Source organism: Spea bombifrons, chromosome 11, assembly GCF_027358695.1.
Source record: "Spea bombifrons isolate aSpeBom1 chromosome 11, aSpeBom1.2.pri, whole genome shotgun sequence".
In the NCBI taxonomy this organism is placed as follows: domain Eukaryota; kingdom Metazoa; phylum Chordata; class Amphibia; order Anura; family Pelobatidae; genus Spea; species Spea bombifrons.
The window spans coordinates 16,578,233-16,600,962 of NC_071097.1; the positions used below are offsets into that span (position 1 = coordinate 16,578,233).

At 41.8% G+C, this 22,730-nt stretch overlaps 2 protein-coding genes across 2 annotated transcripts in view; one reads left to right on the forward strand and one right to left on the reverse strand.

The window, feature by feature from the left end:
- NDUFV1 (NADH:ubiquinone oxidoreductase core subunit V1) overlaps positions 1 to 22,730 on the reverse strand; it is a 587,185-nt gene that overhangs the window by 537,248 nt on the left and 27,207 nt on the right. The gene's annotated exons all lie outside the window — the stretch shown is intronic.
- NDST2 (N-deacetylase and N-sulfotransferase 2) overlaps positions 8,035 to 22,730 on the forward strand; it is a 59,533-nt gene continuing 44,837 nt past the window's right edge. Inside the window, exon 1 of the mRNA XM_053450558.1 lies at positions 8,035 to 8,239. The gene's annotated coding sequence lies outside the window, so the exon portion shown is untranslated. The remainder of the gene's footprint in view (positions 8,240 to 22,730) is intronic.

Sequence of the window (22,730 nt, forward strand, 5' to 3'; positions counted from 1 at the left end):
TAAAATTAAACATTTAAACAGGCCCCAAATGGAAAAAAATGATTTTGATATTAAGGCAGATCTATCACTTTTCCCATGTCTTACCTTTTTACAGTTCTGTATACTGTGTAAACTTGTCTTATTGTGCTAACAAATCACAATAAGAAATGTATATGTAGACTGACCTTGGGTGCATATAACGGGGGATGTTATTTGTGTGATTATTCTCAATATGTTCTTTCCCCCGTTAGGTTGCTTCATGTAGACATTGACAGGGTGGGGTTAAGTTCATTGGCAAAAGAAAACCAATGCATCCTCAGTGCATTAAAAGACACAAAGGGATATGAGGTCAAATCCAGCACGCTGTGTCTTAATGCAGTCTATGGAAGCTGTGTTGAGCCATTACAGCCTCTACAGTGTAAATGGGCCAGTTGAGGAGATCAAAGATCAACCTTGTAACTGTCCTGTTTTGCAGCAGGACACCAGGCAGCTTGATCACACATGAGGGTGATCTGCCCCTTTTGGACCTGCCACCCTAGGCCACGATACATCACTGGCTGCGCATATGACTTCTACCTATTGGCCATGCCATTGACTGCTTTATGACAAAGCTTATTTAGTCCTTCCCTCATAGACCATAAGAGGTCAGATGGTTGTTACAGGAGCTTAGGTTTTTCACAGGGGGAAATGGTTATTTGAGGCTTATGCTAATTAATAATCCTGAAAAAAACATCAGTGTATTGTTATTTTATATTTATGGTCTTTATGTTCAATTGGGGGGTTATTGGGAGAGTTTCGGTTTACTGTTATATAACTAATGTTTTCAATGGGGTTAACACGAACAAACTTTAACAGTCATCAATATCCAATCCTTATAACATATGGAGTAATTTGTGTAACTACTCCACAATCTTATAACTTGTGTAACTGCCACAAAGACTACTACAATTAATAACTAAGAAATTAATTAATTACTACAGTGAATTTAAAGAAGGAACTTAAGTCTACATAACCCCTAAATATACAGACAATGATTAAAATAAATTGACCACATAGAATATGCATGAGAAGCTGTGTTTTGGAGGAAAACTACAGTGTTATGTCTCTTTGAAAAATAAGAGTTTGAGATGGTAGGGTAGAAATGGGTTATTACACCCCAAATTAATTATAACTATGATGACTTATATGACATTGCGGTTCAGTGGTGTATACATGTCATGGGCATGGCCGATCATCAATCACCCAATAAAGACAATGAGACCTGCTGGATTTTAAAACGGTCACAGATTTTATGAACAGATTTTTATTTACACCTGCGACAAACATAAACTTCAAACATATATTAATATCCCGCAATTAGCCCCAGCTAAAAACATCATAATAAAATGCTTAAACAATTAACCCCCTAGCTCACTAGGACGGGATGCCCTGGGAATGCTGGCGCAGGTGTAAATGATGTTAAGAGTGCTTACCAGCGTCCTCCCTGCATGGTAGCAAAAGCGATATGGACCCCCTGCCAGAACCTATATGTGCAACCGCTTGCATGTTATTGGTGACCCCACACTGCCAAGGTCCTCTCTACACACGTCTGAACCGACAGGTTCCATAAATCCAGTGAGATGAACGCCATCCCTATGAAAAAAGGTAGGGATCACACCCATCTAGGTCGGGGTGACGGACCACCAAACTGCCGTGATATGTGACAAACCAGGAAATAGTACTATTCAACTTACGATGAGCCCTCTCCACACCATGAGGAGAATAAGCCCCCACGCCAACACAGTCTAGACACCCTATTGGACCAGACCAAAATGAGGCCTGGGAAACTGACGTAGGAGTGAGAGAATATCAGCCCTCATCATGGGCAACAGATCCCAGATGGGAACAGAGCAAAGGTCATTACCCCCAAGATGAAGGAACAAGACCTGAGGGCAAGAACAGCACGGGAAATCTGGTCCGACAACCTCGACCAACATAAACCCCGTACACCCATCCAGCGGATGTGAAACTGCGAAGGGTGGAAACCAAGTTGCTCGCCCGTGCTCCAGATGGAGGCCTGATGAGCAGCCCGTTCTACAAATGAGTGCCCGAGGATCCAAACTTGACAACAAGAGAGATCTAAAAGGAGACAAAATTAAATGAATACAACAACAAACACATGCATCCAATTATTTTGTGCAATATAGTCAGCGTAATTTTGTTTCATGTTGTAGTCGTTACGTGTTTTTGGAAGAAGTCGATTCCCAGCACCCGATGTGATGCACGATCGAATCTGACAAACCCCATCTAGCAGCCTCGGTAGCGGCCTCAATGCGAAAGGAGTGCGTGCCATAGTCCGCTGGGGAGGGACCAAGGTGCACCTCTTAAAAACCACAACAAACTGATAGCGGGAGAGGGAAGAACCATCAGAATGGACCAACAGCGAATGCACACCAGCAGACCTCACAGCCAGAAATACCTTGAAAGTATTCACTGGGCATACTGTGGAACCAGGAAAGGATAGCAATGACACCCTCAAACCTTTCCCCCGTTGATACGTCTCTGATCGACGGATAGTAATATCCACAGAATCATCCGAACACCTCACATCCGACAGCATAAGCCCACCACAACGGTCCCTAGTAGGGCTAACCAATTTGCCGATGTGGAAAGCCCCCAAAAATGCCCAAATAAATGCCACAGAAAACGATGACACCTCAAAGGAGGACTTGCAAATATACAGCAATATCCCCACTATCCTCGACAACAGAGCAAAAGAGACAGGGCGACAGAAACCTTTGCAATAGCCACGCAAGGCCTGCTTAACCAGGAATTCCTTAGTGCGATCAGGCTGCCCCGCAATTTAAAGAAGGAGGCCAAAGCTGCCATCCTCTGGTTCAGTGCTGGGGTGAAACCCCTTCTGCAAACATTTGCCCAATGAACCACAACAGGACTGATCTCCTAGCCTCATGGGACACGGGGTTACCAACTAACTCCAGAAAGCCGTGCCACTCCGACCAGACCTTCTCGTACGCGGACCATGTTGAAGGCATCATGGACCGATGTATTAAAGTCAAGGCATGTCTCCTTCCATCATCCAGACCCAATCTGGATAACCGGTAGCCTGCGCATCTGCTTCAGGGGCCAACTGCCAATAACGATCCCATTTCTGCCAAGACAAGGAATCAGCAATGTTATTCTCAACCCCAGGAACAAGCGCAGCCCACACCCAAAGATTCAGGTCAAGACAGTAGAGAACCAACTGCCGCAGCATAGAAATAACTGGAGGAGATGAAGCTGAAATATTATTAATCGCCTGCACAACCGCAAGGTTGTCACACCAAAAAGTAACTTTCCTATTCTGAAGGAAAGAACCCCAAACCACAACTGCCACAACAATAGAGAACAACTCCAAAAAAGCCAAATTGCGAGTAGCGCCGGAGAGCACCCAGCTGGCAGGCCAGAACCCAAACAACGCACCAAAACCCACTGCACCAGAAGAGGTCCAAAGACAGAGGTCAGAGTTAGACACACCCTTTTCCAAAAACAACGACCGTTATACTGCTGCAAAAAGGAATCCCAGACAGCCAGATCTGCCTTGTGGTCAGCCACTAGGCGAACATAATGATGAGGGGACCGAACTCCCGCCGTAACCTGTGCCAGGCGCGCCAAAAAATATTACTCATGGGTATTATGCGGCAAGCAAAATTGGTCCAACCACACTTAAAAGTAAGTAACAGACCAAAATTGGACAGAAAATTCAATAACAATATATATATATATATATACATATATATATATATATATATATAATTGCTAACAGCAATCACACTCCTATCATGCCCAGGCAGCCAGTACATGCTAGAACCTGGGCATGATAGGAGTGTGATTGCTGTTAGCAATCACACTCATATCATGCTAAGTCAGCCAGTACATGCTGGAATCTGTGTATGCCTGGGCATGATAGGATTGCGATTACTGTTAACAATCATATATATATATTAATATTGTTATTTAGTTTTTCTGTCCAATTTTGGTGTATATTGTTGTTGAATTTTATGTCTAATTTTGGTGTGTTACTTTTATTAAAAGTGTTTTTAAAGGTGGGGGAGTCATTTTCCGTTTTGGCCAAGTGAATGCAGAATTTTCGGTTTCGGTCCAGAATTTTCATTTCGGTGCATCCAAAGTTTGGCATAGTATATAGTGATAGGGGTTATGCTGCATTATTGTCAATGTTTGGCTCAATGTATAGTGATAGGGATTACGCTGTACGAACCTCAGTGCGTGCCTCAGTATGTAGTCACAGGTGTTATGCTGTACCCCCGTCTATGTTTGCCTCAGTATATAGTGATAGGTGTTATGCTGTACCACTGTAAGTGCGTGCCTCAGTTTATAGTGATAGGTGTTTTGCTGTACCCCCGTCAATGTTTGCCTTAGTATATAGTGATAGGTGTTATGCTGTACCACCGTCAGTGCGTGCCTCAGTATATAATGATAACAGTTATCCTGTACCACTGTGAATGTCTGCCTCAGTATATAATGATAATAGTTATGCTGTACCACCATCAGTATGTGCCTCAGAATATAATGATAGCAGTTATGCTGTACCACCATCAATGTTTGCCTCAGTAGATACTGATAACATTTATGTTGTACCACTGTTAATGTTTGCATCAGTATATAATGATAGCAGTTATGCTGTACCACCGTCAATGTCTGCCTCAGTATATAGTGATGGTGTTATGCTGTACCCTTTCAATGTCTGCTTCAGTATATAATGATAACAGTTATGTTGTACCCCCATCAATGTTTGCCTAATGATAGAAGCTATGCAGTTTTAAAGCATTTGTGTGTGGGAGGTGCAAAATACTCTAGGTATGCCCCTGCCGCAGCCTATTAGCTATTATTAGCTTGTCTGCGGTCCTTGGACCTAATGTACGCTGCGCAGAGTGTCTTCTCCTTTGTGATTGGAGGTCAGCTCTCGCGTGGCAGCATGGGCGTGAGTTTCCCGGAGAGCGCAGTGATATCAGGCGTCATGTCAGCACTCACTCAGAGTAAAGGGGGGCAGCATTTCACACTTCGCCCCAGGTAGCACAATCTCTTGGGCCAGCCCTGAACACACACATATTATACTCAAAAGGTACAATGTAATCACTTTTAATTTAAACTATTCAAACTGTGGCGGAATTAAAAGCATATAATGGCAAAATTTATTTTATTGAAATGTATGCTAGGGGTAACATAAAGAAGTGGTGGCTCTAGGATTTTCTACGTTCTATACAAATAATGTATTTTACTCTCAATCTGATTTCTCTTAGAACCAAAATCTAGTTACACTGTTCCAAATTTGAAAGCAGAAACTGAAAAGGCCACATGCAGTAATACTGCATCTGGTCTATAAATTGCAAACGTGCAGCTACATTAACTACTATTACCCATTCAAGTCATGATCTATAGTACTAAATACTGGCCTAAGGCAAGTCCTCTGAAGTTCAGTTTCTACGTGTGTTTTTATTCTCTATTACATCCTTGGAGTAAATCATATATAGGACTAGGCAGGATAGATGAGGCAGCATCAGGCCAGTGTAGATCTGCCAACCATGTATTCCATCATCCGTGTCATGTCCATGTCGACACCACTGTGTACAGTCAAAGCCTCAAGCAGACATAAGTAACAGGTTTTTACTGTGTGTTTACGTATATCTTTTTAACTCCATACTACCGCTTGTTTATTTTCAATAAACGGCAACACTAAAACTGAGGATAAATCTGAGGAATACGAGAAGCGTTTCTGTACCTCTGTTTCTCTGTGAATCTGTCTGCATTATTCTGTCCTCTAGGAGTACTTCTGCAAAAAAGGCAGGGCCACAGGAAGCCTCTCCTCCCTTCCTCTAATCGGGGAGAGAGTGTGCTGAGGCTCTGCCCTTTTGCGGAAGACCTCAGGGAGGGCTGGTTCACGGAGAAGGACACAAAAGAAAGAAGAATTGGGTAGAAGCGGAAGAAGACCAAACAAAAAGAAAAGGGAGAGAAGAAGCAGACTTGCAAGAAAGAGACGGGGACACCGCAGGGGTCGACGGAGATGGTAGGGAAACATTAAAAGGGAATTTCTGGGAAACTTGGGACCTCTGTGTTGCACCCCCATGATGAGAGGCATCCGAGATGGACCGAATCCCCCCCAAGTACACCACTGATCGCTGCAAAGAGGATTAGTTAGTAAAGGGAGAACTTCAGGAAAGTATGCTGGAGAGTTCTATTTCAACTCCCTAATTTCACTATTCATTTCCATCCTGATGGACTTGGCTGGCCATGTAAAATGCATAATGAGAAAATCTATATCTATACAGTATATTCAACTTTTATACAGGACAGGGCAAGATATCCCTGGAGAGGCAGTCCAGTGGAGCTGGCCCTTCAAAATGTAGTGAAATAAGTTGAAACCACACCTCTTGTCAACTCTCTAAATGGTCTTTGTGCCTAAGGGGTAAGTGAAATAATTCTATGCCTGATATCCTTGTAAATATTTCCCCTTATCTTCATTAACTTCAGTTTCCTGAGGGTCACTAAGACCCACACATACTACTTTGCCCATTGCGGTATATTAAGGATTTTTTTTAGCAGACTGGGGTAAGAAGAGCCGCAGGCAGTAAAAGTTAGCACTATTTGCAAAATGAAATCTACACAATACTGTGCTGAAAGGTTTCTAAATGATTGCCTATATACATCAGATCCTCATGATTGACAGTTTTCACAGAACACATACCAACAAATATAGTAGATGTTTACTATTTAAATATCAAAGCACGAATCCCGTATGCATTTGTATTGGTAAATGTGTTTGCCTTTTGTATTGTATATTTGTCTATAATTGACCCCACTTTCACACCGTTCCGTTTTTTCTGTTACTTTTACCCCATTATGTCAGCATCATCAAGTGCCTGCCTGTACAATGTATAATATTATGAGCCTTTGTATCTGTGCATTACTTGTCTGCCTGTTTATACATAATTATTTTCCTGGAGGGGTGGTTGAGCTAACATCAGAGTGATGCCCTCTCTTGGCCCTGCCTTTGTACAATCATACCACAGGGTGTTCTTCATACAGGGTGCCCCCTTAACAAAGCATGCCCTGCATGGATTGTATACTGCTCTGGATGCAATGCTGCACTCTGTGCTTTGCTTTACCTGACCCCAGTACCTACTGCGGTGTGCCATCTCACTCCTATGTGTCTCTGTGTTCCATTTCAGTTGTATGTGTGTGTATCTTGCTGGTTTGTATGTGTGCACCCTATGCGCTTATGTGGGTACCCTGCCAGTGCCAGCCCTGAGTCTGAATGTGTGCCTATGTATACATGTACTTTGCCAGCCCTGTATCTATGTGCCTACTGCCTATGTATATAAGTACCTTGCCAGCCCTGTACATCGGTGCTCATCGATGTACTGTATGTAACTACTCTGACAGGCCTGTGCGCTAGCCCAGTGTGTGTGGCTATGTTTGTTAATACTCTGTCAGCCCTGTGCCTGTTTATGCAATGTATGTATACAAGTACTGTACCTGCCCTGTGTCGTTAGTGTGTCTATGTATATAAGTACACTGCCTGCCCTGTGCGTGTACCATGTAAGTACTGCGCTAGCCTTGTGCCCATGTATACGAACACAATGCCAGTCTTATGCCCATGTATGCAAACACGCTGCCAGTCTTGCGCCCATGTATGCAAACATGCTGCCAGTCTTGTGCCCATGTATGTAAATGCGCTGCCAGTCTTGTGCCCGTGTATCTAAACATGCTGCCAGTCTTGTGCCCATGTATGCTAATGCGATGCCAGTATTGTGCCCATGTATGCGAACGCGATGCCAGTATTGTGCCCATGTATGCGAACGCGATGCCAGTATTGAGCCTATGTATGCGGACTCACTGCCAGTCTTGTGCCCATGTATGTGAACACGCTGCCCCCTACCAGCCCCATGACTGTTGTGAGTTAGCGGCAGAGTGAGCAGGTCCCGGGGCGGGCCTGGTCGGGAGGCGGTCTCTCTGGGCAGAGGGAGGGGGCTGCTGTTATTGTTGCCGCGCCGTGAGAGCTGCCGGGTTGGCGGCTGTTGGGAAGGAGCAGCACCGATCCCTGAACACCAAGCACTCTGGGGCGGAAAGGAGAGGGTCACTGGGGCAGAGAAGCGACGGAGGCACTACCGGCAGGGGGAGGGGAACACAGCACCGACTTCCTGGCTCCTGAGGTTTGGTTTCACCGGGTCCTGCGCTCCCGGGACGGGTAGCGGACACGCTGCAGGTATGGGCTCGGCTCTTCCACCTCAAGCAAAAAACCTCCCCCCACCATGACGTCCCAGGCAGGGCAGGGTGCACGGGCAAGCGGGGGTGTGGGGTTAGGAGACCTTGTGGAAGAAATCTGTGCAGAGCTACGGGGAAAATCACTGTGGAAAACGCGTGGTTAAGGTGGTGGGCAGGAGAGGGATGTGTTTGTGTAATGAGAGGGGAGCACTGGATTCCACTTAGTAGGGTGCAGGGGTAGAGGCAGGGCTAGTGGGCAGCAGAGGGTGCAGGGGTAGAGGTAGGGCTGGTGGGCAGCAGAGAGTGCAAGGGTAGAGGCAGGGCTGGTGGGCAGCAGAGAGTGCAGGGGTAGAGGTAGGGATGGTGGGCAGCGAAGTGCGCAGGGGTAGAGGTAGGGATGATGGGCAGCGAAGTGCGCAGGGGTAGAGGTAGGGATGGTGGGCAGCGAAGTGCGCAGGGGTAGAGGTAGGGCTGGTGGACAGCAGAGTGTGCAGGGGTAGAGGTAGGGCTGGTGGACAGCAGAGTGCGCAGGGGTAGAGGTAGGGCTGGTGGACAGCGGTAGAGGTAGGGCTGGTGGGCAGCAGAGTGGGAAGAGGTAGGGCTGGTGGGCAGCGGTAGAGGCAGGGCTGGTGGGCAGCGGTAGAGGCAGGGCTGGTGGGCAGCGAAGTGCGTAGAGGTAGGGCTGGTGGGCAGGAAGTGCGCAGCGGTAGAGGTAGGGCTGGTGGGCAGCAGAGTGGGCAGCGGTAGAGGCAGGGCTGGTGGGCAGCGGAGTGCGTAGCGGTAGAGGCAGGGCTGGTGGTAGTGGGCTTCGGGGTGCGTGGAGATGATTTGGGGCATGACAAGAGAGTGCTTAGGGATGGGTGTGGATTCTGGGCTGAGTTAAATTAGACTTTGTTCTTGTCAAAGCCATGTGGATATGGTAGGACATTTATAATTATGAATAATTAAAAACCACCACTTACAGAGGGTTTTGTATTGGAAAGGCTGCTGTAGGGTGCTGGGAAGGGGCTGACTTGTAATGGTTCTGGGCAAACAGCTGTTTACGAACAGAAGTGTGGCTTGTAATGGAATGTGTTTACAGACAAAGGACTATATGTGTAAAGAGCAACAGGGGGTCCTTTAAGTCACATCAGGGTGCTGGTGTTTTTTGGTGTCTTCTTTTTTTCTTATTCTTAAACTGTTAACTGGGCCTGTCCATAACAGTAAGTGTCATTTTTGTAATACTGCCTTTTGGTTATTGTGTGTATGTTAAGTTCTTTAGTTCTACACTCAAATACATCACTGGCTTCCGTTACGAGTCTGCCTCATTCAAATTTTAGTAAATTCATCAAGCTAACATGGTGTGCTTTCAATTAACATATAAGGAATTGGCATCTATTTCATTTGATCTGACCTCCAACCCTGTTGTGTTAGAACCGGACTTTAGGTTTATTTAGGTGAAAGATTAGAAATCTCTATGGATTGAGCCTTTATGCTATAGCGTGATGAGGCCCAGTGAACTGTGTAAAAAATCTTGTTTGTGTTGCATGTATAGGTCCTTGCCTCTATCAGAATCCATGTTGACCATGCTGGATATCATATATCGATTCACAGGCCTCCTTGAAAAAGAAGTCTTGGTGGTTCATCAATCATGTTTTAAAAAGCATGCAGTTCTAATCTCTGTATGGTGTTAGTCTTTAGGAGAATGAAGCAGTCGGTCATCTATGTTCAGAAACCCTCCAGGAAGCAGACCAAACAGTTAAAACCTTTTGGCAGTAAGATATGTATTACATTTGTGGACCAATCCCACACAGGAAGAACTCAGTCTGTTGCCTTGATCTGGTTCCTGGTTTCAGAGGAATCATGTTTTGGCCTCAGTTGAAGCCTTGGTTTGTGCAGCCTATTGTCCTTGTTCTTCTCCAAGGTTGTGGTCTCCTACTTCACCAGCAAAACAATACATGTTGAGAAGCTTCTGAACTGGAGAATACATGTGATGTCCTACCTCTCAGTTTCAACAGTGAAACTGCTGCGTTGAGTGGCAGTGTTTTGCTGTTCTTCTGGATTTAACGTTTCGGTCTGTTTTACTTGGACGTAATGTGAACAGATCTGGGAATAAGCAGGACGCAGTTTTAGTGAATATCCTTTTGTACATAAGTGCATGTCACAAGTTGGCATCATTTGCTTGACTTGAACTTTCAGGATTTGCAGTATTCAGATTATTCTGAACACTTAACAAACCCATATAAATAGTCCTTTGTAGAGTTTTAGGAAGGTAATTAAATTGTCGTTTATTTAAGAGCTGCAGTGCTAGAGGGAACAGCTTATTAACACTTTCCTTGGCTGAGAGCTCCAGTTTTCACATAGTAAGCAGGCTGCCCTCGTTGTAAAGTGTGTGATGCTTTTTGTGTATCTAAAACATTTACAACCCATGTTTTGGCTTCAGATTTAAACCTGGAAAGGGTGGGATAGCTGAGGTTTAGATGGTGATGTTGAGGTTTAGATGGTCCTCTGTCACTTGGTTGCCCTTAGCCATTTAGAGCATATTCAAGAATAAGCTGTGTGTTTTTTTTGGTGGGACAAGGCATAGTTTTTGTATTTAGTTTTGATTTAATAAACTCATTTTAGGTACTATAAATAACTGATAATCAGATAATGGAACCACCTTGATCTATCGTAGTTTTGTTTTTAGGAATTATAATAATTGGACAAATACACTCCTCTGGTCATCAAAAACACACTTCTTTGTAATGATTTAGGCTGTAGAGATGATTCTGTTTAACAGTGGATTAAAATGTTTCTTTTCGAAAGTAGGTTCTATGCGATGGCATTATTGTATCTTTTTTTTTTATAATTGATATTTTGAAATGTAAATATTTACCAAGACATATCAATGAAATTGTTTATATATTGCCTTGAACAGAGATGCTTTAGGACAATTACCACATTATTTAGTTTAAAAACTATAGAAACGGTGCATTTTATTCCTAAGCTATTTATTTAGAAGAATTCTGTACTGCTACAGCAATCTTGTAAGTATTGTTGAAACGTTTTTTATAGTGGGGGTGACTAATTTTTTTGATACTGAATTGTCTGGGAATGTAGTAGATTATAGGTCCCTTGGTGACCAAGTCTGTCTGCAGCAGGAATCCTATTATAACACAAATATGTGCTTCAGTCCTCTAGCACGAGGAATGCTTTCTTCGTCAGAAGAGCTGTCAGTCTATCTGCAGTGCATATACAAGCCGGAGGAGCGAAATCTCATTGTGAAAACTAAAGCTCCTTCCTTTTCATGTCAGACTACCTCGATCTTGAAAAAAATGAATAGTTTTTTTTTTTTATTTCAATCTTTGTGTAACCCGGTTTCTAATATTGACTTGAGTTACCTTGTAACAGTTCTGATGATTTTTTTTTAATAAAACCCAAACCTTTGCAATAAAACCCTTACCTCCTGATTTACAGAGATGCAAAAAAAGTTAATAAGCTGTTTAGTTTAGAGAGTGAATCATACGCGGTATCAAAAATGGAGAAGTTTTATTACATAACTCCATGCCAGAAATGTATTTCCCAGCCAGGTTACACAGAAGCATTAAATATGACTACAGATAAGAATTATTTAACCCATCTAGTCTGTCCTGTAAGAATTCAGACTAAAACCCTTCCTTGGTCTCGCCTTAGATTCAAGGTAGCTTTATGTCTATTAAGTGCATATTTTAAAACCTCTCGCTATACTAGCCTCTACCACTTCTTGTCGGTGGCTGTATTTATCTACCACTCCCTCAGTAAAGTAATTCACACTACATTAAAACCTCTAGATTATGACCTCTTGTTCTAATTTATCAAAAGGAGTTGTTGGTGCACCAGATTTTTTATTTTAGAAGTTGCAAACTTCAGCTTAGCTCATAATTATGAAGATACCATTGTCTGTATGCTGGTCATAAGCAAGTTAATAGGTTCACATCAAAGTGTTAAATGTAGATCTATATATCTAATATCTTGCAATCACAATTTTAGCTTCAGCTGAATAAGAGACCTTGGAGATCTGAATGTTTGTGACTGCATCTTTTTTTTTGTGTTGTCTCAATAAAAGGTATCTCCAACGACCATCCTCTATTCGATCAAAACGGCCATATCAGTTTTCCTTCGTTACTAATCTTTAAAAAAGACAGAAGTAGAAATAAACAAGATAAAGTGACATTGCTGAGGAAACAAAGTGAAGTGTATTGTACTTATGATCTATGTAATCTGATGAGGTTCTTTTTATCAGTAACGGTTGTATGTCAAGTATTTTCCCCTGTCAAAATAATTTTAATTGGCACATACACCGATCAGCGATAACATTATGACCACCTCCCTAATATTGTGTAGGTCCCTCTTTTGCCGCCAAAACAGCCCTGACCAGTCGAAGGATGGTCTCTGCTAGACCTGTGAAGGTGTGCTGTGGTGTCTGGCACCGTTAGCAGATCCTTTAAGTCCTGTAAGTTGCGAGGAGGGGCCAACATGGATCAGACTTGTTTATCCAGCACATCCCACTGAGGGATTTGGAGGCCAACTCAACGCCTTTAACTCTTTGTGTTCTTCAAACCATTCCTGAACCATTTTTGCTTTGTGGCAGGGCGCCTTATCCTGCTGAAAGGGGCCAATGCCATCAGGGAATACAATGTCCATGAAAGGGTGTACATGGTCTGCAACAACGCTTAGAGAGGTTGTACATGCCTGCTTGCCTTCTTCGCATAGTGCATCCTGGTAAGCAACGCACAAGCACTCGGCCATCCACGTGACGTTAAAGAAACCGTGTTTCCTCAGACCAGGCCACCTTCTTCCATTGCTCCGTGGTCCAGTTCTTCTGCTCATGTGCACAGTGTAGGAGCTTTCGGCAGTGGACAGGGGTCAGCATGGGCACTCTGACTCGTCTGCGGCTACGCAGCCCCATACACAACAAACTGCGATGAACTGTATGTTCTGATGCTTTTCAGAACCAGCATTAACTTTTTCAGCAATTTGAGCTACAGCCTTTGCCCCCTCCGCTTCTAACACATCAACTTTGAGGGCGAAATGTTCATTTTTGGCCTAATATGACACCCGCTGACAGGTGCCACGATAACAAGATTATCAATGTTATTCACTTCGCCCGTCAGTGGTCATAATGTTATGGCTGATTGGTGTATATGATGTGGCGTTTTAAGAACGTTGGATTGTTGGGCTAATATGTTATAACCTACATACTGGTACTCAGGTCTTGAAAACCCGTTTAATGACCCTTTATGGCATTTAAAACTTCAATCTCCCTCTTTAGTGAATAAACCCCACAGAGTTGGTATCTTGGGTGCAACAAAAATTTAAACAAATACCTTGTGGAGTACAAGGATACTGCTAAGACTGTAGTATGGAGGTAGAACTTGCCATCACAAATATAAAGAACATTCATGTGATTCTTTTCACATGACAGTAAGTGCTGAGTAGGTGAGAGGTTATCCATTGCCTTATAGAATGCTTGTGATAAAAGGGGAACTCTGAGAAAATGTTTTTATAAAAAATGATGTATTAGAAATTAGTTCTGTGGTAAGCAATGGCATGGCTCAGTCTTAATAACCCAGCCAGACACTCTGATAAATGCACATAGCAGAAGGATTTCTTTAGCGTTGCGATAAACCCTCGGCTCATTGTAGTGTTTGTGCAGGGAAAATGACCCAAAATGTTATGACTGACAATGGCAGCCTCCGGGTCTGCCAATGAAGGAAGTCTGACGGAACAAACAGAAATAAAAATGATTCTTCTATGCTAACCTTCATTACTGTATACAGCACTATTTGATGCTGAAAGAAAAACATTTCCATGAGTTGTCCCCTTTAAGAGGCTTAATGCTGAGTATTGTGTTGAATATGGAACACCTCAGAGAAAGGACGAAGTAATCTTTATTCTAAACTTGTTTTTCAGAAACAAAGCAAACAATCTCCTAGCAAATCCTGATTAAGTATGTCCACATGGCTTTAGAGGGATTAGTTAGGCCTAATGACTCTGCAAGCCAGATGAAATGCATCTGCAACTAGCCTTCAGGACTATTGTTGGGTTAGGTTGGCGGAACGGGGTAATGGGGTTAAATGAAACCCGGTTATTCAAACCATTATTATATAAATGATCCATGATCATATATGTGTACATGAATGTACTACGATGCATGGATTGTTGCTGGATTCTGACAGGCCATGTGCAGCCTTAATTTTAGTCCTAATCCTACCCAAAAGTTATAAACTGCCTTAAACCATAAATCAAATGCTATTTGAATACGTTACGTTATTTAGAAAAATGAAATTAAGAGTAAGCTGTATGTGGTCAAGGGTTAAAATGAATATGGATTTGTCAAACACAATTAGCTTACTTGGTTCTTCACAGCTTCTTATCTGTTAAATGGATTACTCAGAGCAATTCTTCAGTCCAGCGCTGGCTGTAGCTCTGCAGCTGCCTTCCTCCTCCATGGTCTGCCGAGTGGGACAGCTTTTCACAGAGGCAGCGCTACAGCAGACTGGTGGTAAGTACATCAAGTGCAGCTGAACACATCTCCGGCACAGAAAATAGAGAGTGAGGGGAAGAGACAAATGCGTATTTGCAAAGGAAACACCATGACAATTTAAAGGGAATGCACAGATATCATATGCAATAATGTGCACATGATGGCTGGAGTGCTCCTTTAAGCCTCTGTCAGATGATTGTTGAAATATATCAGGACAATAGCAGACTTCAAAACAAAAATAAGAGCCCCGTAGATTGCCTTACATGCAGGCGATTATTTTGATTTAGTTTTTGTTCATACACAGGGTAGCTGCCTGCATTAACATTCTAATGATTTGGTGTAGTAGATGTGCATAAATAGTTCATGTGTTGGGCCTGCCATGGGGTTTCATGGCTCCCTGCTTGCCTTGTAACGCAGTCTATAGTGTTTGTTATTATATATATATATAATGCTGTGAGATAGCCGAGAGGTCCTGTTGTGTGCCTTTTGCAAGTGCGTGGAGGATTCTGCAGGATCGCCATATGCATGTACCCCTTTACCTAATATATTTTCCAGGCGACCAAACGTAATATACTTACCATCCATCATCTCCAGCACTGGCTCGGCAAACTCTGTGAGTGCGGGACCTTTTAGACCCCTGTGTGCCTGCGATGAAAACACTGCCATTTGGTTTAAAGGAGGTGCTTTCCTGCCACTGATTGGCTAATTCTATCTTGGTTTGCGTATTTGCATAATTTAACTGCTAACCCCTTTTCGTATGTGTGGTTAAAAAAATAAATGGAAAAAAAAAAAATCTGGAAACCCGACAATCTAACAGATTCCTGCTCAGCTATCTTATCTCTGCTTACATGCTGGAGTTTGACACTGTAATGTAACAGGTGTCCCTCCCCTGCATATATATATATATATATATATATATATATATATGTATGTATGTGTGTGTATTTCTTTAGTTCAAAAAGTGTATAAATCTTGTAGGCTACCATTCCTGTGGTCCTTAGCCACACTCGGGATCATCAGAGCTTTCTTCCACAGAAGCAGTTTGGCAACATGTGGGAAGAATATTTATTATACTTTGATTGTACTCCTTTGGTAAACTTAAGGTATATAAATGGCATCTTATATGTGCCTACCCTGTCATATGTTGAGTATTGTCAATCTACTTGTATATACATCATTACATGTATCTAGTAGTATAGTAAAATTGCACCCGGAACGGCATGTCCGCGATACGGATTGTGCATCCCTGCGCCAAAACCAGTTTATAGGCTGCACCCCCACTTTAAAGACTTAAAGTGTGGGGGAGTGCGGCCTATAATTGGGCCAATACGGGATATAGTGTGTGTGTGTGTGTGTGCTTCATAATTATCCATAATACTTATTAATGTCAATGTACCATACAATTTCTATTGTGTGTTTACCCCCCCCTCCCCTACAGATTGTACCAACTGGCCCAATAAAAGGTATCAACCAAAGATTTGATCCTTAAAGATTAATTGTCGCTGTCAGACCATTTACAATAACTAAATTCATTGACTACCTAAAGCTTTTTTTTGTTAATCAGTGTAGTCATTGTTCAGTCTTTTTTTTTTGATCATCCCTCTCTCTTAATATCATCTACAATCAAAACGGCACATAAAACATAATGGGCAATAATCATGCAATCCGCTTTAAGGTATAGCTGGGCATCGGGTAATAGTCATGCTTTGTATTTTTTCATTATCAGGGATTTGTGTTTTCTGACAAAGGATCATTTTTGGCACCTCAGTGATTTGAGACGCCGCGTATTCATTATCATTAAAGCTTTCTCTCCCCTGGAGGCTTATGCACAAACATTGTATCAGTGACGAATGCTTCTCGTGTTACCTGGCTTCCCACAGCTCTCAGTCCCTATACAGGTGATCATTTAGCCTGAGCATCATATACCCTCGTGCTGGCATTTGCAACCGTGGAAAAAAGACAACGTTCATTTGTTTGTAATTAAATTCAATGTTTCTATAAAAGGTTATCAAAATCGCTTCTTAAGTCTTCCGCTTCCCAGATTGCTAGGAAGAAATATTACCCTCCAATATGGGCAACCAGCACACGAGAGGTCAACCTCAGAACTCTAAAATCACAGGTTTTCCATTAATTACATGTGGGATTCCTAGAAAAATAGGGTGATGGCATTTGTCATGAGGCTTATTGTGAGATTCAGAAACTTCATCATCATAGATCAATGGACCGTAGTTTAGCTGCGTTTACTTCATTGGTCGCTGAATAACAGGAAAGACACTTTAACTTATTTTGAGTAATTCAGTAGACAGTGACACTATTGCCTTTCACTTGCTAACAATGCATTCTAAAAGGCAAATTCTCCTGTGAGAAGGACCGGATTAGCCCTGCATTGGTAAATATGCAAGATGAGATTCATGCATTATGCAGCAGGGCCAGTTTACACCAGAATGTGACTGGGATTATTCCTTCAGGAAGCATAGGAAAGATAAGATTGTTTCAGATCACTGTTAAGTGAATAAACACTTGTGAGATCATGGTGTTAGTGTAAAAAAACGGGCTTCTCAACTTTGCCATCAGCATTCAAACACCTGCGTTTAGAGTCAGTAAATGCCCATACTGCACATATCCTGTTCTTCATTGATCAGCCTTATCAGTCTGTACCATGCAATGCACAGAAAACATCTGCATTGCCCACCAGCACTGCCATTTATACCACTCTGTTTCATACTAACATTTCTGAGATTACAATTACTGTGCAGGTTTCTAGCATTCTTGCTCGGTAGCAGTTCTGTCCTCCCAGTAGAAAACGTCATTTTGTATGAGCTAGAAAATATCGGTCACTTCTTGTACCCTGGAAGCCTTAAATGTTTTTGCTTCTTTATTATTTTAATATAAAACACTGTAGCACCTCTTACAATGAGTTAAGGATACATTTGACGCTTTGTTGTCATTTAAGATATATCAGGAATACATCACCCATTCTGTTTCTTCGTTACCTGTGTCTTTGTATTGAAATACTAATTTAATTTTGTCTCGGCGCTTAGGTGTGAAGTGTACACTCTGCCTGGCGCTGGCAAGGTTAATTGTTGGGAATAAGGGAGGAATGGTGCTCATTTTTATGTACATTTACAATGAGAGCTGATTGGAACAGACAGAGATTACAGTTCTTGTGAATCTGCTGCTTTTGTCTTCTGCAAAGCCCCCTCTTCCGAATTTTTCTTCCCCCTCCAGATATTGTTTTTAGTGACAAACATTATTTCATGATCATGGCTAATTTATGCACATTGGAAACTGGATGATTGCGATTACATGAAAGGCACTTGCCATGTTAAGCGTATCATTTCTGGGGGTACGTTTTTGAAGCTGGTGGGTGGCGTGTTGAGGGGGAAATGCAAATACTTTCGTGATCTGTAAGCCTTTGCATGCCTTACACAGGACACAGATAGGCTTACCTCCTAGACCTTTTAACCCATGACATGCACACACAAGAGGTCTAAAAAGCTGTTTAATTATCTACTGATTAGATCCCTTCTGTTAGTGTATGCATTCCACATACTATGGAGTTATGCTTTACATGTGAAACATATAAGGGTCATGGAAAACTGGGTGACATGGAAACCGTATGTGTCAAATGATTAGAAGATTAGTGAGGTTTAGTTGAATGAGGCACTGCTGAGATTTTGAGGGTCTAACTAAAATAAGTGTTTGGAATTTTACAAGACCAAGAAACTTGGAAATTTAATACAGATGCTCTTGTTTCCCATCACTTACTATATGTGATATATATAATTTAATATTTCCCTTATGCTTTTTGTTAGCTTTGGGGTCCATAAAGTCTAGGTCACTGATGAACGTACCTTGTCTGAGACCAGGGACACTGACGCACTGGGATATCGGGATAGCATTTGTATATTTGTCATCAATAATCAATGGTAAATGGTTCAGAAGCTCTGGTTTGCTCAAGGAGAGAACTGATGTCTGACGAGTAGACTACAACCCCCTGTGGGAGCATACATATGATCTCAGTAGTTCAGTGAGCCTGTTATATCCTAAAACCTAGTATTACTCATTGCTTCTTTCTTTGCCACTCAATAGAACAAATTATGCTAAAGAAAAAATCCCCCTGGCACTGAAAGAATTAGTCTGCTTCATGGTTCCTTTCTTTTCACCAGATAGATTGATTGACCTTATTATTAAAATCCAGTGGATTTCGGTCCTGTTCTTAATGCTCTTGTGCATGTTTATATCGACCCATGGTATCTTCGTAGCAAAAATTATGAATAAAATCATTGTTTACGTTGAATATTTCTTGCGTCCAGAATTACCTACCGGTTTGAAGCTGTATAGTGTTTAGTTCATAATATCCAGTACTGAGTTGACATTGTGAAGAAGATCCAGACCGTCGGCTGTAAATGCTGCTTTTCTTATTAGAGACGGTTTGTCTTGTGTTATACTCCATTGAGTAGCCAAACGTTACAATTTTAGCACTTAGGATGCCAGCACCGTTGACGTGTATGTACAATATTGATGCCTACATGCAAATATCCAAATGGATGGAAACTACCCCTGACACTTGTTATCTTGTACCTTACCTATAAGTGTATGTATGTAACATTCCAGTTTATATACTATGCTTCTGGCATACATTGTGCGTCCGGAACAAACAATATGCAACATTACATGGACAGCTTTCAGAAGCAAGTAGCAGTCTTAATGTGCTCTGTGTTCTTGTCCATGTTCTTGTGTTCTTCTTTCTTACACTGCTCGTGCAACATGTAACGCAGCTCTTTGAACTCTGAATTAAAAGCTCTTTAAAAGAAAAGCTGAAGGTAAACCAAGGAAAATTGTTATAAATTGGCACATCTGCCAAGTACCTGTCATGAGTGAAATCTATACTACTGTTCAAAGGTTTGGGGTCACTTTAATGTTCTAAATGACTTTTGTAGCTGAAAACGGCTTATTTTTAATAGAATATCTTTGTAGGCGTGCGCAGGCTGTGTATCGGCAACCATCACTCATGTATTCCAATGGCACGCTGTGTTCACTAATCCTAGTTTAATATTAAAAGGCCAACTGATCATAAGAAAACCCTTTAGCGGTTATGTTACACAGGTAAACATTTTCTTTGTTTGCCCGTGAAAACAGCTAAGTGACCCCAAACTTTTGAATGGCACTGTAGATGTGATAGAGCAGAAACATAGACATTGTAGACCCATTCAGGCCTTCTAGTCTGCCTGTTTGTCCTGCTGCAAAGACTTTAACGTAACCATAATCTGTCTTTGGTCTTGTAGATTATCCCTATGCCATGTATTTTAAATTCCTTCACTGTTATCCTCTCCCACTTCAGCTGGGAGGCTGTTTCACTTATCTACAACCCTCTCAGTGAAGTAAAGCTTAATATTAATGCTTATTTGGTGAGTATCTGCTGCTTGGCAGTCATTGATATTTTTTTTATTAATGATATTCCCTGTTTATAGCTCTTTTCTGCCATGACATGTCGAATAGAACGCGTATAGCTTTTTTGTTAAGCACTGTTTGCGTAATGGATTTCTAACTATATGATTAAGTAAATTGTCCTTTTCCCCTTGCTCTGTATCCATATCCAATGTTCTGTTAGTTATGATCTCCTATTATATATAATTCTCCTTTGTTTTGCTGTTGCTTAGTGACAATACCTTACTCCTACAGCAATTTTTCAGAAGAGTGGGGAACCGTTTTCATTGTAATGTGAACAAATTATTTGTATGCTATTGCATTTAGATTAGTGTGAACTTTGAAAAGTTGGTACAAGTATAGCTGGTGGAATTATTCCAATGCACCCAATTTCCATGCTGAATTGAACTGAAATGTTATGTTATTTAAGACACTCAATCTCCTCCTTATAATACTCATATAGATGATTTATTTTGTCCGTAAGGTCCATGCACCTTATGATACTTTATGGTACTGTTAACCTAGTATGGATTTTGTTGATGGATGCATTTGCTTTATAGTGGAATTGACACCACTTCTAGCATAACTAGATTCATCAAACACCCAAGAGCTTGTGCATTTTACTTGGCAATCACTGTAATCGCCGGAAAGATACTTTATAGTTTCTGGTTTAAAGGCTACCTCGTGGAAGCGGAGATCAATTTCTTACCCCGAATAAGCAAGTTAAGAACGAGAGATAATTTAACAAGGAGGAATAATCACATGTGAGATAGCTTTTCCCATGGCATACACATGGTTTTTGTTTTGTTTTTACTATACACTATGCTGTATGACCAAAAGATAGTGGATACCTGAACAATCGCACCTATATGGCCCAGAGCAACTACACCCAAACCCCAAATCTGTTCACCCCACGACCCCCAAAATTTATGCGCTGCCACCACCAAGTTCTATATAAGGTTTTAAAAGTACCTAAGGAGGCTTGGGTAACCCCCTGAGCTGCTCAAATTATAGAAAAACCCAAATTTTTGGGGTAATAAATAGTACTCCCAAATTATAAGAAATGGTAACGTGATAATTACAGCTATCCCCAGAAACTAGGAGTTCAAATTTAGAGCACAAAGACAAAACTGATTTTTATATGTAATTTGACAAAAATAGTCACAGTGCTTTACAAAAATAATGGTAAGACATACAGCAATACCTACAAAACAGTATAAAGATAAACAGGGATAAAACACAGAAAACTTACTTAAAACAAAAGTATAATAATCCGTGGGAATTTCTTGATGTTATGGTCCCGTGTCAAAATATATAGAAATTCTAAGTTTTTAATCCTAGGTTCCTATTCTTATAGAACCCTTGTTACTTTTTCTGTGGAAGGCCGCCCATTTGTTGTCACGTGGGTGTGTAGCCCAGGCACTTTATGACGTGGGTCGTAGAACCTGGCAGCAAACCCCTGCCTTGTATTTGAACGTCACATATTTTGCTGTTATGGCACCATCTACCTTAATAACCCTGGGGTAATCGCGCCCACCATGTTATTAGAAGCGTACAGTTACCAAACACCCACTACCTACTGGATAGCTCGGTGACCTATTCTTATTTCCCAGGCCCTGCTTAATTCCCTCCTGCCATGTTTGATATCAATCTGAAGGGCACACAGAGAACATCTTCATGTCATGATTCTATTATGGAAACGTAACCATATTTCTCACATAACTCTGAAGATGCTCGGTGCTGCGCCCCCCATGTGACCCTGGTGCCCTGTAAGAGTTTATGGCACCCAGGACATCTGGTTTCCTTGGAAGATGTCCTGCTTAGGTGCTGTTTCTGCCCCACTGATTTTATGGTAGGGTCTGGCCAGGACTCCAGATAACATTTATGGCAGGATGTAGCCTAAGAAAAACTAATTTTTCTTCATCATGCAAGATGCATTGTTATCCCTTTAATTTTGCATGACAGTAGCGTTCTCCAGATTTGTCCATCAGACTTCATTCACTCCAGAGAACATAGTGATCTTCGGCTTGTGTGCAGCTTCAGCCATGAAGCTCCTGACACACAGTGCTTGTTTGTGGTGGTGGTGTTTCCAGAGGCAGTTTGGAAATCTGTAGTGAGTAATGCTACAGAGGACAGGTGATTTTTTACAAACTTTAGCACTCTGCATCCTAGCTCTGTGTATGTGTGTGTGGTCTACTGGTGTCCTGTTTCTCCTAGATGCTTCTATTTCATAATCATAGTGGACCAGTGCTGATATAGCAGGGCAGAAATTTTATAACCTCCTCCTGTACCACATTTAAAGTTACTAAGCCCTTCAAAATGATCTATTCTACTGCCAACATGTCTTTTCTGCCTATATGCTTGATTTTTATGCACCTGTTAGCAATGTGTGTGTGTGGTTGTGTGTGTGTGTGTGGTTGTGTGTGTGTGTGTAAGATGTAGACATTTGAAAATGAAGAGTTTCAGAATAGTGACAGGTATGCTTTCTCCTCATTGTGGTGTTTTTAGCATCTTGAACCAGAGGTAGAATATTAAATCACCACTCTTGTTGGTTTCTGTAGACATTTTAATGGTC